Source organism: Saccoglossus kowalevskii, chromosome 9 (genome assembly GCF_978046115.1).
Source record: "Saccoglossus kowalevskii chromosome 9, keSacKowa6.1, whole genome shotgun sequence".
NCBI lineage: Eukaryota > Metazoa > Hemichordata > Enteropneusta > Harrimaniidae > Saccoglossus > Saccoglossus kowalevskii.
In genome coordinates, this window is record NC_140649.1 from 5,638,333 (window position 1) to 5,650,223 (window position 11,891).

An 11,891-nucleotide genomic window follows, 5' to 3' on the forward strand; every position below is an offset into this window, starting at 1 on the left:
GAAGCCACCACGTCATCAATTCTTATTCTTAAATCGTTGGCAATACGTTTTACCTCAATTTCTATATTATCCAGTTTATCCAATTTGTCCAGTTTAGACAATATTGTATCCAATTTAGGTTCATGTTGAGTTCTATCAGTTGCTTCAGTATGAGTAGTTATGTAATCATCGTCTTCTCCTTTACCAGCACCGCCATTGTCTGTACGTGGTCGAAGACCATCGCGTTTGCTTTGCTTACCTTGTCCTGGCATGGTCAAAATGAACGGTTCCCAGTCAAATTTGGTCAGAAGAGCTGCATTACAACTTCATATATCTTTATGACCACAACTACGACAAAACTATAACGATCAAACCTAAAATCAAGATATTAATGCAGAGACGACTCGAGACACGACCGCCCGTACCAGTGTACCAGTGTATATATTCAAACTGTTTTGAACGTTTCAATTATTCAATTGGCCAAGCGATCTTGACATACCATTAGAAACAAGTCGCTCTTCATTCCATTAGAGGACGATATGACCCAAACCACCCTCTAACGTCATCCTATTCACTTGATTTGACATGGGAGCTATAAGATATATTTAATACAATATATTCAAACTGTTTTGAACATTTCAATTATTTAATTGGCCAAGCGATCTTGTCATTCCATTAGAGACAAGTCGCTCTTCATTCCATTACAGGACGGTATGACCCAAACCACCCTCTAACGTCATCCTATTCACTTGATTTGACATGGGAGCTATAAGATATATTTAATACAATATATTCAAACTGTTTTGAACATTTCAATTATTTAATTGGCCAAGCGATCTTGTCATTTCATTAGAGACAAGTCGCTCGTCATTCCATTACAGGACGGTATGACCAAAACCACTCTCTACGTCGCTCTATTTACTTGATTTGACATAGGAGCTATAACATATATTTAATACACTGTATTCAAACAGTTTTGAACATTTCAATTATTTAATTGGCCAAGCGATCTTGTCATTCCATTACAGACAAGTCGCTCTTCATTCCATTACAGGATGGTATGACCCAAACCACACTCTATCGTCATCCTATTTACTTGATTTGACATGGGAGCTATAAAATATATTTAATACAATATATTCAAACAGTTTTAAACATTTCAATTATTTAATTGGCCAAGCGATCTTGTCATTCCATTACAGACAAGTCATTCCATTACAGGACGGTATGAACCAAACCACCCACAAACGTCATCCTATTTACTTGATTTGACATGGGAGCTGCACTATTAAAACTGTTGTTACCCGAGTACATCTGGATTATAGATGCTTCCCATTCACATAACAAACAAGATGGTGTTTTATTTTTTCTGAATGATGGGTTTTTGATTTGGTAAAAATGTGGCTTGCAAATGCTGGAGTGTGTATTAATACTTGTATAATAACATTTTGATAACATGTCCAGGGTTTTGTAACCCAGCACAAGAGAGTCCATTTATAACATCTATCAAATCAGTACTCACAATATTCTTTTGATACAGGTGAAACTGATTCAGTAATTGCATTACATTTAAAGATATTTCACTTTGATTTGTTAGTCTGTCAAGTTTGTTCATTAAATGGTCCATAAAATTATAAACTTCGTGGGTAACAACATCTAATTATACATGATTACCTGACTGAGAAAATATTTCACTATTTATTTCAAGGTTTTGTTGTTTACTGTACTATTGAGGCTGTGACTCGCATGCTCTTATTTCCGGTATGTATTTACAATTTTGTTCGCATTTTAGTCTAAAACTCTTTTTTATAAGTTAAGGCATTCTAAATAATAATAATATTGGAATAACATTTATAGAATTGTACAAAGTGAACTTAATAGTCTGGTTATTAGCAAATACTGATCAGTTAACAACTACTATGTATGCCAACTTACAGTATAATTATTATATGTGAACTCTAGGATATAAATTATTGTACCTGTACAGTAGCAACTTTACAAAACTTATTGCACTTAGTTCGTAACTCGCTGAACAATGAGGACTCCTACCGAGTATAACTGTTTACAGTAGAATACTATCTTATAATGTTTAACCACAGTCCCTCACGACTGTGGTTTAACAAACTAAGTAAACTAGAAGAATGTGTTTGTACTGATGACTGTACCAAGCTTAAGTAATTGTTGACAACTGAGCTTGAATATAAACCTTGATCAGATCTAATTACCATACAATGACTTCTCACAAAGATCAAATGTTAACTAAAGTATAAATAGAAGGCATTTTCTAATAATGAACCAGATGGCCCTGATTATGATAAGATGGAAAAACATACTCAAGTCACACAATGGAAATGAAATGACACACATAGTTGTACAAAGTTAATCCAATGCAGCTATTTGAGGAGATTACTGCTCACAGTATAAACTGACAAATGTGTTTGAAAATAAACTTTGAAGATATCTAATTACTATACAGTGATTTCACACAAATGTCAAATATTAACTAAAAGCAAAGGCATTTTTCTATAATGAACTTAAGATGGCACTGGTTCCAATAAGATGAAAATGTATACATAATCACACAACAATGGAAAATTCCAAAAGGATTTCAAAACAACCCTTTTTTATAACATATATAAATTTGAAATCGATCGGGTAAAAATTACTTGAGTTATGTGATAGGTATTTTTTTGATGTTTCGAAACCTTTCACTTAGGTAACCGGGATTCGATTGTTTTCCACGTTGGACTCACAAAAAACACACACAAGCTCAGTTCGTGTCACATTCGATTCTCTCTGACTGCCTCGTGCTTCCTTCCTGAGACAGCTTCAAATCACTTTTATTACTTGTCAACCATTAGCCAATTGCAATAGAGTATAAAAGACTTTGAGGCGTTGCCTCTCAACAAACAGCCAATCACACGAAAGTTTTACACATTATACAATTGATTAATCGTCACTATATTAGGAAAACCACTATCATAGCGTCAACGTCAGTTTATATTTATGGGCGCTAATGGTCTTGCAATAACATTTCACAGTTGACATCTATATACATCATTAGTTCTGGACTAAGACCAAGATACCGCATAAGCTTGAAATCGCAAGCTCATGAGAACGTGAAATCGCAAGCTCATGAGAACGTGTCGACGGATCTCAACCAGTCCTGCCATCTGGCCGCATCATTTAACCTTTATCAGTAGATGTCATGGCAACCACAATTAAGCCGAAATATAAATCATGATACAACCCCCTTTTCAAATTCTGTTTATGCACTCCGGGCATAATGTTCCCATGTCAAAGATGTCGTCACATTTATATTCCACATGTCAAATACATCAACACTCGTCATGCAAATAAACACACACTAATATAACAAAATGTATAGTTTCAAATGAGTAAAAACAATGATTAAATACAATGACTATACGTCTAAATACAATGGTTATAATTCTAAATACAATTATTATATTTTCAAATGTCCTACTCTACCAAGGAGAGGTGCCAGCACTTCACTTGTTACCCAAATATTCAGCATTTGGTTCCCTACCTAATGCATATCAGTAATATCTCTTTGAATTTCGGTATATACCTCAGACAATCACACTAGAAATCTGTAATGATTCCCTACACCTTCTACGGCTGTGCACACACTATCTTTCCATTTTGGTACTTTAACGGCCTTGGGCAAAGGAATCACACGTTCCTCATTATGTAGTTTGTATTTCAAATCACCCCATTCAATATTTAACACAGACGTGAATATGCCTCGCTCGATGATCAAATTCCCGATTACGGGTCGCTTTACAAAGGCCAAGTGACTCCGAGACACGTACAGAGTCATAACATTTACCAAGACATACAGCTTGTCATTCGATATTTCTAAAATCAATTTCGTACGGGGCAATTTAGGCGCACGATACATTATAGAGCAGTTACGATAACATTTATACAACCGAATAATTGCCAATGTCAATAAGAATCCTAAACACAATAAAATTAGAATTAAGGTTTTGTTCCGAAGTTGGATCACGGAACTCTTCAAATCTCGCAAGGGATGGTCCGTAATTAACTCATCTACTGGCAAATATAACGTCTTAGCCCGGGCCCTGGGAATGGTTGCAATCAATATACTCAAAGTTCTCACCTTACAAATTGTATATACCGACAGAATCAGCGACCCTGTACATATTATAGCCAAAATGGTTTCAATTATAGTAATAGATTCGATCTTTAAAAATGGCAAGACAGGAGTTTCATCAATTGTGCAGCTAAATAATTTATTATTAGAAAAATAAATTGGTTTGTTTTTCTTCAATAAATCTGCCGTCCTGTTTAAATCCACTACCAAACGTGCGCCAGAACGTACAATTTCATCCAAATTCCATCTGTTAATGGTTATGTTAGGGAGCTGTACTCGCCACGGATTCTCGTACATTGATTCTCCTTTAATTTCTATCAAGACTTCTGGGTCATAAAAGGTATTAAGAATGGCAAATTTACCGGATGCAGAAATGTGGGGGCCTCATCTTCTGTGCAACTAGTCAAAACGGTGATAAATAAAAATTATCTGAATGTATAGCGCATCCACATGACAATTTAATTATACACATTGTACAACCTTCAATAGGCTCTGGGATTTTATCCCTGCATTCCATCAACCATTTTGTATCATTGCCATTCACTAAGATATTTCCCTGTCCGATTTCAAGAACCTTCGGGTTGTATACGGGATTAATTATTAAATCTATTTTACACGTATTATGAATTTCCTCTTTATTATCATAGAATATATTTATCATAGTAATTATGGAGGGACAATCTTTTACTGACAGACCACTACAAGTCGAAATTTGGTCCATACTCATTTCAATATAGGAAGTTTCATCTTCATTAACCCCAAAATACTCTGAAACTGACGTCACCTTCGTGCGCCTGTTCTTTGCTGTATTATTGTCAAAACGCTGAGGCTTATCACTTAAATCATAAGGGAGGGGCATAGGCATGACTATCACTTTATACACCTTGAATATGTCATTTTTTATCGTACACATTTTTGTCTGTACGCCGAAATGTCACTCTCGCATTATGGTAATAATAATTCAAATTTGTATATGCTATATCAAAATTAGGATATTTTCTTTGTACTTTCTTCCGTACCGCCCTTAAAGCATTCCCTAACACCTTTGGTCCGACCAACTGCAAAGGCAACCTTTCTTGTAATAACACGTCAATTGAACCCACCCTACGTTGCGTCTTCCTTTCAAGTAACTGTAACGTTTGCAGCCGCTGGACAGCATATCGAAACATTAAATGCGTGGATCGCCGTTCATAATTCAACTCTTTTTCTAATGCTTCTTGATTGAGTTCCATGTTATTCAAGCGTTCTCTCCATTGCGATAAAATAGATACGATCAAATAAATGGCCTCATGATTTTCCTTAATCCCATTCAAAGCATTTCCGATTCTCTTATTTGTTGTGAAAACATATGAATTTAAATCATCTGTATGTATGCAACAATTTGATTTGTCATAACTTCGGTGGAACTTTCCAGTGCCGCTACATGTCATCTTAAAATATTTACGTCAGTCGACGTGGCCGTTCCAAATAAAGATTTCGATATTTTCCCTACAAAGTCTAATAGTCCCCTCTTCTGTCGCTCATCGCCCAAATCTTGGCTCTCCATCTTTGGGAACAACACACGAATCGCCCGCTCATCTCTCGAAATGTGGGACATATAAAACTTATTCTGTTGCTCAATTAACTTCAAAATTTCCCCGTATTCCTCACAAAACTTCGGAATGAGGTGAACTGTTACGTTTGAACATAATGACTCGTTCACCCTCATCATAGTAATATCTACATAAGGTATTGCGAACGTATGGTGCAAATAAGTTAAACTGTTATCGATGTTCGGTATTAATCAATTTCTTCCGCTTTCTCTTATTTGCCTTTGTCGACCCCATAAAGGGTATCGGATGGGTTTTTAAAAATAATCGCGCTTGTTCGTTTAAATTTTCGTAGCATTCCCAAGAATTTTGATTTGCTGGGTAACCTACCCATTTAATAAGATATTCTTTTCTACCATTTCTTAGTCGCCCCTTAATTTTTTCGATACCAAAATATCCGCTATTCTTACTGTTTATCTCTGTGTCTCTAGATCTGGGCCCCTCAGAATTATTTTCTCCTTCAGGTATATCATCTAAATTTGGAACAGTTTCTTCAGTAATTCCCGTTTGAGTGGGTGAGGGTTCAATTCGGATTTCCGTATCCCTCCCATCAGTATTCACAATTTCAAATTCAGGGGTTTCCCTAATTATATTCTCGTCATTTTGTTCTTCACGTAAGGCTCCGTGTTTTAATCTATTCACATGCACTATATTTTTGAATATTTTCCCATCACACACGCGTTGCAATCGGAAGTTCACGTGCGATATGGCCTGTGCCACTGATGTTCCATTTTTTTACTCAACCCCGATGTTGTTTTAGGTGTATACAAATAAACAATGTCTCCAACTTGGAAAGTACTCTCTTTCGCTCGCCGGTCAAAATAATATTTCATTCTTCCTTGATTAGCTTCAATGCATTTCAAAGCAGTCTCATGGGCAACTTTTAATTTCTCTTTCAGTAATTCCGCATAATCTTGTGGTATTTTATTCCCTTGTTCCGGTTCTAACAATACTGTATCTATTGGCAACATCGCCCGTCTCCCATATGTCAAATAAAATGGCGTTTCCTGAATCGTTTCCTGTCTGGTTACTCTATACGCAAATAACGCGGCCGGTATAAATACATCCCAATCTTCCTGTCTAGAGTCGCAAAAAATACTTAATTAATATTTGAATTAATGTTTGATTAAAACGTTCCGTATTCGCGTTGCATTGTGGGTTATATGGTGTCGTGTTTGCTTTTCTAATTCCAAACATTTGACAGGTCGCCCTGATTACTTCCGATAAGAAATTTTGACCCCTGTCCGATAAGAGACATCATGGTGCTCCGTACCTGCATATAATTTCATCAAATAGAATTCTAGCTGTTGTTCGAGCTGACATATTTTCCGTCCCAAATTTCCGTAAATACGATGATATATCGATGTCCCGCTCGAGTTTTATGTATGGGTCCAATAAAATCAACTCCGACCCTATGCCAGGGGGCTTCTATTTTTAACAGTATTAAGGGGGCCTTGGAGCGTAGTTTAGGAGATTTCCTAGTGGCGCAATCTACACATGTAGACACCCAACTGTGGATTTCAGAAGCCATTTTTGGCCAATAATAACGCTGTCTGATTGAAGCATAGGTTTTTGAAAACCCAAAATTCATTGTGAAATTGTTCTAAAACGCGATTTCTTAATTTATGTGGAATGACTAACTGTCTTACACAATCCTGTTCTTTACTAAATTTACCCTTGGGGAACCAGAGGTGATATAATTTTTCATTTTCCATAACATATTCGTCCCTAGTATATGCCAATATTCGCGCTTTGCGCGGTTCAGGTGGTAGGGTCCCATTTGTTAAGTAATCTATTATTTGGCTTATTTCTGGGTTACCTTGAACTTTGCGTGCCTTAAATACGGGTCAAAATATTTAATTCCTACCACTACGGCCAACGCCTCTAATTGTGTTATAGGATAATTACGCTCTGCTGAGGTTAACGCCCGCCCGCCACATGCAATAACTCTCTCACGTCCGTCTTGCAATTGCGATAAAATAAACCCGATGGCTTGCCCAGAGGCGTCACAACTTAATATAAATGGTTTCTCGAAATCGGGGTATGCTAATATAGGTGGATTTGTTAGCGCCTCTTTCAGCTGTTCGAATGCCCGTTGACATGCTTCTGTCCATTCAAACGTTACATTTTTACTAGTCACCGCGTTCAAAGGCCTCGCTATTTTCGCATATTGGAACACTAACTTTTTATAATAATTACAAATACCTAAGAATCCTCTTAAACTTCTTACGTCATGTGGAATGGGGAAATCTCTTATAGCTGTACATTTATCGAGATCTGCCCTGATACCATCTTAACTTATTAAATGACCAAACAACTCTTCCAATTTAATCCTCTAAGCACAATATTCATGAGCCGTTGAAATGAATGTCTACTCCCAGCGACTCCCATTGGACATCGGTTAAATTGATAATTCCCAGCATGGGTCGTGAATATCCGCTTTTTAAATCAAGCGTCGAAAAATATTTGGGTTTGGCTATCTCTAAGGAGTCAAAACAATCTACAATTAAGGGTAATGGATATGGCTCTAATTTCATAATTGCGTGTAATTTCCTATAGTCGACACATAATCTGTAAGCACCCCCAGGTTTCGTAACCAAGACGACCGGAAAACTCCATTCTGACACAGAAGGGGAAATTATATTTTCACATAATATATCATTAATCTGTTTCTCAATTTCCGACCTTTTTTGAGGAGTAACTCTGTATGGTCGACAACTAATTGGGTCAGGGTCGCCAATCAATCTAATTTTATGTTGTATTACCTTTGTGTGGTCCATATGACTGGCAATCTCTGCAAATACATCTCCATTCATATCTAAGAATTTCTTTAATGTTTCTTTTTGTCCAGGGTCTAAATCAGCCCCCGCCATGTCAACATTAAACGGGTTTACAGTTTCACTAGGGTAATCATCGTACTTAAACTCATTCAAATTTAAGGGTTCTCTCTCTAAGCCAACGTCAATTATGCCAGTATCTGGGGTCAAGCATTGTATCATTCCAACCCTAATGCCTCGGGGTATTTGAATTTCTGTGTCTAATGGATTCATTATTCTAATTGGCACCTTATTCTTATGTATTTCAAAAATGCCTTTTGCGGTCAATAACCCGTACTTAGATAAATTATTCACGCATCTATTCTCAGCAATCACGCCATTTGGATAGTGCGACCGAGTTTTACAAGTTATGATTTGTTGTGTTTTTTGGGGGGGTCGTGATACTATTCTGTGTCCATATTGGGGATTTTGGTCTCAAGTGAAACTTTCGTGCTGAGAAATCAATAACTGTTTTATGTTCTGCAAGAAAATCTGTTCCAATTATCAAATTACTTTTCGTATGGTCAACAATGTGAAAAGGAATTGTTACTTTTTGATCCGCTATTTCTGTCTTGACATAGATCCGACCTCTGAGCGGAACTATCTGACCATTCACAGTACGCGCTGAACTTCGAAAGGGGGGATATATGTTACGATTTCTCAAGCTTGGAAAATTTCGCATGAAACTTTTTGAAATAACCGAAATTTCTGCTCCCGTGTCTACCAATGCCCAAACGTATCTATCATCTATTTTCACCTTAATCAAACTACTACTATATATATCGGTTGACATTGAACACAAAAGGGGGCTTTCTACCATTTTTTTCATGGCTAGTTGGTCTATTTTCCGCCCTTCCTTTTGGGTTTAAATTGTCACCCTGTTTTTCATTGTTACAATTTCTACCAATATGGCCTTTCACCCCACAACTATAACAAGTTATATCTCTCAAATCCCTTTTTTGCACCCTTCCCCGACATTTTTTTGCAATATGACCTCTTTTGCCACAATTATAACAATTACCACTGAAATAATTTTCACGGCTGTAACAGCCGGCTGCAGAATGACCCTGCTTATTACAAATGCCACAAATTGGAATTGTATTGAATTTCCTACCCTGATATGCTAGGCTTGCTGTACCAACGGTCTGGTCTTCATTTATCCTGGGTCCCTCGAACTGCGGCGGGTTGTATACGTATTGCGGTCGATGTTGTTGTAATAATTGTTCAGTTTTCTGTGCCAATCTTTCTACACTGAGTTCAATCGCTGATAATTCTGCGCCATTTTTCTTCTCGTCTTCCTCCTGCATATGGCAAACTATTTCACTCAGTCGAGCCCTTTGTCGTGCTTCGTGCTTGTATATGCTTGTTTGGCGCTGGTACATGCATGCTACTACGTTCTACACTTTCAGCCAATTTGAAGTTTGAAGTTATAATACCCAGATATTCTGAATAAAATATAATTACACGTTCATCTTTTCATTACGCATAACTATGAGTCCCAAAACCCATGCGTTTTCAATCTTGTGCTAAACTGTTCTAAACTGTCAGAGATGCACAATTCGAAATGTGATCAACAGTAATGAAGTTAATAATTCTACCAAAGATACGATACAACAGAGTAAGGAAAATTGTTGTACCATATATATATAGTTCCAGAGTTTGAACTTTTACTCATGCTTGTTAAGTGGTTCTTGAGATACATATGGAGAAACTACTAATTGCTTATTAATATACGTAATTAAATTACTGACTTACATTAAAACTAATTAGTTTTGCATGGCATTTATTGACCCAAATTTCTTTGACAACCACATAATGGTTCTGTGTATGGGACATACATACTGTGGTTGCTCTAATAGTCTAAGTGTGCAAATGATAATATTTTTCGAGTTACGGACGTCGAGTTACAAACATCGAATTGCAATATTGACCACGCCCGTATTTTAGAAACCACGTCTACTTCTGATAAGCCACTCCCAAATTGTAACTCGATGTTCAAATAACAAGTTAACAGAACTTCGAGTTACGGGCAATATATATTTTTGTTTTTGTTGAACGTCCACATTTAGTAACTACAACTTTAATTAAAACCAAATTTAATTAGTTAACCAAACTTCGAATCAACTGTTAACTTCCAGTTACGGGAAACATAACACATTAATCAAAATAAAAAACTCGAAGTTACAATGCCTGTGTGGCACCAGTAGTTACTAAATTATATTAATGGTCAACATTATATCAGATATTGAATACTATGATGAAACCTATATATTGTTTTACTATAATACCTGTTCATGTTACTAATACATCCCTAATAATCAGAAGATACATGCACTGTCATTTACATATCAAGTATATTTCTCTGCATCAGATATCTCATATTGCTGTCATCTCATTTTCAGAGGTGACTTGTGTGGCATCCAAATTATAACACATGGTAGTTTTGTATTTTCATGACTCGTTAATACAGGATCGCATTGAATACTTGGAGCAAGGGTAACACTATCGAGTATAGTATTTGCAACAAAGAAATAGTAATTGCATTACATAATCTAGCGTTGGTGTTTCATGTTCCCATACACGATCTTGCAATTCTGTTGCAGGTAATATTTCTCTTTATAAGCTTTTGTAGCCTAGTCTGTTGCTATGATAGGTTGGAATACATGGACATTGCTATGTTATGACATTGAATAGCTATCCATCTTAAATGTGTTTTATGACGAACTTTCTTTAATTTTAAAATAACACCTAAATATGTCGAAGTGCATACACGGACAACACTTAGGTATTGTGCTATGTTGTGTATTTCCGGTGTTAATTACAGTTTATACATGAAGATGTGGCTCTCAATAGTGAAGTATGAGATGGATAAATACATAGTACAAATGATAAGTATCAACTGCCGATACCTTATGCATGTACATCTATTTAGCTTTACATTCATCACTACTTGTTGCGTAATCATTTAATATTTCTTTACATGAGAATTTGAGATATGCTGATGCTGGATCACTTCTCCTTCATGACTTATCTCTTCGTGGGTATACCTACATCCAGTAATAACAATTTTGTGGTTATGTGTATAATATTGGAAGAATTTTCGATGAATCTACTGCAGAATTACCTGTCTTAAATTCACAAAAACTGATGCCCATATATGTTCCTTTAGGTTAAGTTAAAGTTCGCAAACATAGCATGTCAACACAAAACGCTACTACCACCACAACTGAAAAGGGGAACGTTTTTACTTGCAAGCTCTTGTGATGAAACATGTATTTTAAGCATGGTACACCGGCACTAAATATTATACTTCACTGTTGAATGTGTGATGAAATTACCAAGTCTTAATAATACTTGATGAGCGGT